Raw genomic sequence first — 7,644 nt, forward strand, 5'->3', positions numbered from 1 at the left:
TCCTCCTCTGAGGTGCTCCCCCAAAGCAAACCCCACGACAAGTGAGAAGTCCATCCTCCTCTGAGGTACTCCCCCACAGCAAGCCCCACGAAGGTTCTGTTCCACTTTGCCTCATCCCCATTCCCACACGGTCCTACCACATGTCACCTAGGGTGAGTTCTGCATGGTGTCTTCTCGATTGAAGGGCTGGGGCTCCTCTATGCTCAGCACACACCTTGTACCTGGAAATCTTTAAAGGTGGCTTTGTGTTTTGCCCCTCTTGACTCCCAAACCTACAGCAGTCGACTTATCATCACAGTGGTTAGGAGGTCAGTGTTGAGTGGCACAGAGCCCCAGAGTCAAGTCTTGAGTCTCTTGGGGAAGTCTCAGGATTTTATCACAGTGTAGCCGAGTATAGTGTGATGCTACAGTGACTATTGATTTTTGTTGGCTCTGCAGCTTCAGATGTTTAAACCCCTTGTGCATGACAGGGAAATGTCAAACAGAGGTTGCATTTTCTCTCTTGGTGTGCATTTGACAATTCCAATGTGCGGGGAGCAGGGAGGGGCTTCTCCAGCTGCCAATCATACTCTGTATGGAGCAAAGCAGAAGCTACATGAAATCAGAAATTCGCTTGAGTCATAGTGTGATAGATACTGCCCTGATGGTCTGTGTGCACATGGAGGAGTCACTTGGTTCCCCATCCCTGTCCCTGTGTGCAGGGAGAAGGCTGGACTGGGTAGCTAGCACCAGGTAGTCTAAGGCACCTAAGTGGCAGTGACCCCTAGGCCTTGTGGAGTGTTCGGTGGGTGAGGTAAGGTGGTGGATATGTTCACACAGAAGATGGGGTGTGGGTGGCAAACTGGGAAGACAGATAAATCTAGCTTGGGGTGGTCGAGGCTGCTGAACATACAGCTTTCTGCACAAGGTGATGCCTGTTGAGTTTCTTCTTCCCTGGGGAAGGCAGCTGGTGCTCACTGCACAGTATGAAAAACAAAATAACCCCCAGACATCACAGTTGATATATTCAAGTGAACTTTGGAGGAAGGGGTTTTTGAGATGATTTTCTTTCTTGAACAGGAAAGAAGAACATTTTAGATCTGGAATGCACTGAAGGGGCAGGACCCTGGAATTGTGAGAAGACAGGTTCATCTGATGCCTCATTGTGAATACTCCGTCTAGGCCACTGGTCTATCCTTTTTAGTCTTTTGAAAATGGATAAATTTATTTTGAATCAAGAAGGTATTGTCTACTTACTGGAAAAAAATCACAAATATTTTTTATCCATAATGCATGACAAACATAAAAATCATTCAAATTGCATATGTCTATTAAAAAGGGCTAACTTCTTGACCACCTTAGATTAAAAATATAGCTGAAGGAAACAGAGTTTTACAGGCTTGAACTTTGTTCTTTCTTTTCTTTTTTATAGTACAAGGGACCAAACCTATTGAACTCCTGATCGAACTATACTATAACTGAACTATACCCCACTCCCCACTGCTGACCTACACTCCACACCCCACCATTGAGCGATACCCTCATTCTACCTAAGCCTTACATTAGTAAAATACTTAGAACTGATATTACAAAAGTAACAGCTGCTTATAAAAAACTTGAAACAGGATAAAATGACAAAGAATTTCAGAGCTGTGAGTCTCCTCTGCAGCCCATCCCTCACTCCTCACAGAAAGGCACACCTTCCTGTGGTTTGTTTGGGTCCTGTCTTTCCAAATCTTCTATACAGATGCAAACTCACCTTGATTTGGTTCATATCATAGTGCTTTATAATCTGCAATTACACTTCGTATGTCTTTGATGTCTTTACATGTTAGCTGAACAGTAGTTCATCATTCAACATCCCTTTAAGGCTGAGTGTGGGATCTCAGCACTGAAGCTGAGGCAGGAGGATGGGAGTTCAAGATCAGCCTGTGTTACATAGTGAGCTGTCTATCTGAGCTACAGCAGAACTTTTTTTTTTTTTCAAGACAGGGTTTCTCTGTGTAGTCCTGGCTGTCCTGGAACTCACTCTGTAGACCAGGCTGGCCTCGAACTCAGAAATCCGCCTGCCTCTGCCTCCCAAGTGCTGGGATTAAAGGTGTGCGCCACCACTGCCCGGCAGCAGAACTTATCTTAAAAAGCTAAAACCAGGGGCTAGACAGATGGCTTAGCAATTAAGAGCATGGTGCTGTGTGTGTGTGTGTGTGTGTGTGTTTGTGTGTTTGTGTGTTTGTGTTTTTGTATGTGTGTGTGTGTGTGTGTGTGAAGGAGAAAGAGAGAGGGGTAACGGGGAGGGAGAGGGGTGGCAGCATACATACTACAGCCTTTGGGGGTGGTCAGAAGGCAACCTGTGGGGATGGACCATCTCTGTCTATATGAGGATCCAGTATATTGACCACAAGTCTTCAGGCTTGAAGGCAATCTCTTTATCTGCTGAGCCAACTCACTGGCCCTTCTGATAGGATATTTATTTGGATTATTTTGAGAAAGGGTTTGTCTGTGGAGCCCTGGCTGTCCTGATACTCACTCTGTAGACCAGGCTGGCCTCAGACTTAGAGATCCACCTGACTCTGCCTCCTTGAGTGCCGGGATTAAAGGCGTGCTCTACCACCACCCAGCTATGATAGTTAATATACCTAAATGCATCTACAGTTTCAGTCATACTGATAAAGGTATAGGGTGGCACCTGTTTTGTTTCCATAAATAAGTCATTATCGGCCTGTGTCATGTGGGTGGAGCCGGACAGATGGTGTCTTTCTGTATCCTCCCAGGTGTACAGTCCATCCTAAAGTAGAGCCAGGGCTACTTATTCAAATGGAGTCTCCCAGGGTGAGCCTGAGGAAAGTTTTATGCCGTTTTTTTTTTATGCTGCACAGAGTGACTTAACAACGGGACACAGCCTGAGCTCAACACACGATATTTTTGTGTGATTGTCAGAAAATGTCTGGGCGTGATGAGACCTGCCTGTCCTGAGGTCATATATATTCTGGCCTGAAGCCTAGGTTATTGCTGCTTTAGTATGCACACCATAAAGTAGTTCCACAGAACTATTGACTCTGTGTACTACACAGTGCAAGTTAATATTGCTGTTGTCTTGGGAGGGCTTCAACCTGATTCCAGAGTGAAGGGCTCCTTTGTTCCCCTATCCCTATACATTTCCCCATCTTTCTATCCTGTCTCAGTGTCTTAGGTAAGGATACTATTGCTGTGATGAAACACCATGACCAAAGCAAGTCGAGAGTAAAAGGTTTGTTTGGCTTACTATCATCATCAAAGGAAATCAGGACAGGAATTCAAGCAGGAGAGAGACCTGGAGGCAGGAGCAGATACAGAAACCATGGAAGAAGGCTGCTTGATGGCTTGGACCTCATGGCTTGCTCAGTCTACTTTCTTATAGAACCCAGGATCATTAGGGGTAGCCCCACTCATAGTGGACTGGGCTCTCCCCCATCAATCACTAAGAAAATGCTCTACAGCCTCATCTTAGGGGGACATTTTCTTTTCTTTTTGTTTTTGTTGTTTTGTTCTGAGATAGGGTTTTTCTGTGTAGCCCTGGCTGTCCTGTAGGCAAAACTGACCTTGAACTCCTAGAGTGCTAGAAATGAAGGCACATGCCACCATTGCCTGGGAAAGATTTATTTATTTTTGTGTGCGTTAGTGTTTTGCTTACTTGTATGTCTGTGTGAGGGTGCCAGAGGCCCTGGAACTGGAGTTACAGACAGTTGAGCTGCCATGTAGGTACTGGGAATTGAATCCAGGTCTTCTGGGAGAGCAGCCAGGGTTCTTAACTGTTGAGCCATCTCTCCAGCCCTAGAGGCATTTTCTGAATTGAGATTTCCTCCCTCCTCTAAGATGACTTTCCGCTTGTGCCAAATCGACATAAACCTATCCAGTACACTTAGCTTTTCTAACTTTTACTTTTATTTATGTGTATGTTTCTCTGTGTGCCTGAGGAGGCCAGAAGAGTGCACCAGATACTCTGGAAGTGAAGTTACAGGCTGTGGGTGAGCTGCCTTGGGTGGGTGCTGAGGACTGAACTTAGGTCCTCTGGAAGAGCAGCACACATTCTTAACTGCTGAGCCGTCTCTTTAGCACCACATGTGTCTTTTTGGTTGAAATCTTGAGCTTGGGTAGCAGAGCCTGGCTTGTCGAGGCTGTCCGGCTCAGGCTTGATTGAACTCTATAAGCAAAAAACTCTGGAGGACAACCTAAGAAAGGGCAAAGTATCTCTGTATAGACGCAGAGAGGGAGTGAGCCCCAAGATGTGTGTGGTTAGCTGGAAGAGGGTTCCTTAGGGAGAGAAAAGGTAGACACCTAATGACTAGTAGCATAAAGGGTGCCCAGAAGTGCTGCTGCCGTGCACAGCCGTGCCAGCTTTATCACCCTCCTTATCTTACCTCGCTTATCTTGACCTGCCTTAGCTTTCTAGGTGTGGGGCTGTTCCTGGGGCTCACTGAATTCTTCAGCTGTTGACAGACAGGAGGTTTATGGGTCTGGTGTCAAGGAAATCACTGATAAATGAAGTTTTAGACAGGCCCTACCCTCTGTTGGCTCCCGTGGCCTTTGATATCTACTCCTGTAACAGGAAACCAGACTTCATGAGGACAACAGAGTACGAAGCTCTACAGAAAACATAGTCACATTCCTGGAACATTTTAAAAGTCTTCTCTGGAAAGAATGCTCTTTAGGAAGAGGACCAGGGGAATGTGCCTGAGGATTTGCCAGTGAAGCCCACATGCCTGGAACCCAGCCAGCTCAGAAAAAGCCATTCACTAGTTAAAATGCAGTTGCCTAGTATGGAACTTGCATGTTTTGTTGGATTTTTGCTTGCTATTTTATTATTTTATTTGATGTGCATGGATATTTTGTCTGCATGTATACCTGTGCACCATGTGTGAGTAGTGCCCATGAGGCCAGAAGAAGGTGTTGGATCCTCTGGAACTGGATTACAGATGGTTGTTCCCCTGAAGGTGATGGGTCCTCTGCAAAAGCAGCCAGTGCTCGTAACTGATCAATTAGCTCTTCAGTCCCTTCACTTATTAGTTAAGAAAAGTGTGTGTGTGTGTGTGCCTGCACGCGTGCGTGCGTCTGTCTGTCTGTCTGTCTGTCTGTCTGTCTGTCTGTGTTGGGTAATATGTACAAGAGTGTGTGTACTTTTAGAGGCCAGAAGAGGGCATTGCATGTCCTGAAGCTGGAGTTAGAGGCATTTGTGATGTACCTGATGTGGTTCTGAGGGCCCAAGCAGGGTCATCCGTAAGAGCAGGGGATACTCTTACCAACTGAACCATTCTCTAGCCCCTTACTGTTTTTTTTTGTTTGTTTGTTTTTGTTTTGTTTTTTGAATGTGTTGGATGTCTGCACAATTACATTCACGTGACTGCAGACCCCGGAAACTGCTGCTGTCATTGAAGCAGAACATACTAATGTTCTTGGTATTTTAACATACACAGATACACTGTGTGTGTGTGTGTACATGTGCATACATGTATATAATTTGAAGTTTCAGAAATTTAGTTGAGTTGTCAAATTTGGTAAAAAAAAAAAAGTCTCCCATCTTACTGTGTTGAGTTGCATTACAGTGAAATTAACAGCTGTCATGGTCTAGACATGTTAAACTTACTCCCTCCCCCCACTTGTACAGGGCTAATTCAAGGCACTAAATATTCAAGCTCTTGTCTATGTGAGTTTGACTCCAGAAGCTAATATTCTGTTCTCTAAATAATGAAACACCCCCGCCCCAAGAAAAAACCAAAATAAAAAAACAAACCCAAAACACCCCTGCCGCTCTCTGGAAGACTCATGGGCTGTGCAAAGTCTGTGTTGTGTAGGATATGCTTTTTCAGGTTTGAACATCAAATGCCCATGATACAGTGAAAACAGAAGATGGCCTATTTGCTACCCAATTCTTAAACAGGATTCAGAGATTGCAGCCTAATGAAGGGATTGAAATTTCCACAGGAGGAGGAGAGGGAGAAGCCTGGTGCTAGCCAGAGTGGGAGCTTGTCTCCTAGGAAAATCCCACACAGTTCCGTCAACTTGTCAGGCCACCTTGCAAGAGACTGGAGCTGAGGGGATGACAGTCAGGACCACACCATGACCAGGGCTGCTTAGCAATGCAGACTTCTGGCCCTCTAAACCTAAATGTTGTGTTAGGACCCCAAAGATTGACTTGGGGATCCCTGGATTTTCTTATTCGTTCCTCTTCCTGGTGTGAGCACATTAAGTGTCTTTTCTCTGTTCTGTACTATGAGGATTGGTAGCAACTTGCCTTGTTAGAACTGCCAGGCTCTGTCCTAACACTTATGGCCACGGCACAGCCCTCTCAGTTGGAAGCAGACATGAACAGAGGCCCCATACGCTTGCCTGCATCCATCTGGTGTCTCTTTTCATTTCTCCTGGGCTTTGGATAAAACAAGTTGGTTTTACCTGAAGGGCTGTAGGTGCTTTCTGTCCTTGCAATGTTCTAGAAGTTTTGCTTGAATAAATACCTCTTCTTTTGCACAGTGTGCAAGTTCAGAGATGGCTGTTTGGTTGTTGGTCAAAGTAATTTTCCTGACTCTGCTTAGCTCCCTTGTGGAGTGTGTGCATAGACCCCTGACTCCAACATTGCATGCATAGAACCCACCTTTGCAAACAGGGCTTTGATGGCCATGGAGTAATATTCCAGGTGCTTCAATTCCTTTCATCTTATGAGTATTTTTTTAAAGTCATTTCAACCCCAAGATAATTATGGAAAAGCTTCATGTGACAGTCCACTCATGCACTACACAGACCAGATGGCCATATTTGAAATAAGATAAAAACTTGAACTGGGTTGGGTCGTGCACCTGAAGCCAGGCTGAACTCAGGACATCTTAGTGGATTTACTGGGTTTTGATCAAAGTGACAGGCTATAAGATGTGAAGGACTGGAGAGATGGCTTAGCGGTTAAGAGCACTCACTGACTCACTGACTGCTCTTCCAAAGTTCCTGAGTTCAAGTCCCAGCAAACACATGGTGGCTCACAACCATCTGTAATGGGATCCGATGCCCTCTTTTGGTGTGTCTGAAGGCAGCTATAGTGTACTCATATAAATAAAATAAATCTTAAAAAAAAATCAGATGTGAATACCCCCTACTTCCCACACCTCTGACTTCACACGTTGATAATTCACGTATAGTTCCTAAACTAGCAGACAGTCCAGAAGAATCTTATTTCAGTGCTCCAGAAGGTTCTGGAAGCCTGGGAGCAGATGTGGGAGAGTCTCTCTGTGTTTTCTGCACTCATTTGTTCTCCTGGTTTTGTTTTTGTTTTTCTGTTTTTTTTTCTTTCCTTTAGACCCAGTATTCCTCCACAGTTCTCCATTCTACCTGTTAATGACAAACCAAATGACACAACAAAATGCATGTTTGTGACTCCCTCAAATAAAAGTGTTGAACTGTTTCTGAATTTATTTTCTCCCTCCTCCCCTTCCTTTCTTTTTCTTGGTTTTCTTTCTTTAAAAAGTATTCTCTCTCTCTCTCTCTCTCTCTCTCTCTCTCTCTCTCTCTCTCTCTCTCTGTCTCTCTGTCTCTCTCTGTCTCTCTCTCTCTCTCTCTCTCTCTCCCTCCCTCCCTCCCTCCCTTCCCCTCCACCCTGTGTGTGTGTGTGTGCTGGCTTACAAGACCCTCAGGCTCTTTTTCTTG

The 7,644-nt window shown here is 45.1% G+C and overlaps 1 protein-coding gene across 1 annotated transcript in view; it reads left to right on the forward strand.

The window, feature by feature from the left end:
- Sh3bp5l (SH3 binding domain protein 5 like) overlaps window positions 1–1,368 on the forward strand; it is a 17,315-nt gene extending 15,947 nt beyond the window's left edge. The window contains exon 8 of the mRNA XM_028778741.1: window positions 1,060–1,368. The gene's annotated coding sequence lies outside the window, so the exon portion shown is untranslated. The remainder of the gene's footprint in view (window positions 1–1,059) is intronic.
- The last annotated feature ends 6,276 nt before the right edge of the window (window positions 1,369–7,644 follow it).

The sequence above is a fragment of the Grammomys surdaster genome, unplaced genomic scaffold, assembly GCF_004785775.1.
Source record: "Grammomys surdaster isolate TR1022 unplaced genomic scaffold, NIH_TR_1.0 340, whole genome shotgun sequence".
NCBI lineage: Eukaryota > Metazoa > Chordata > Mammalia > Rodentia > Muridae > Grammomys > Grammomys surdaster.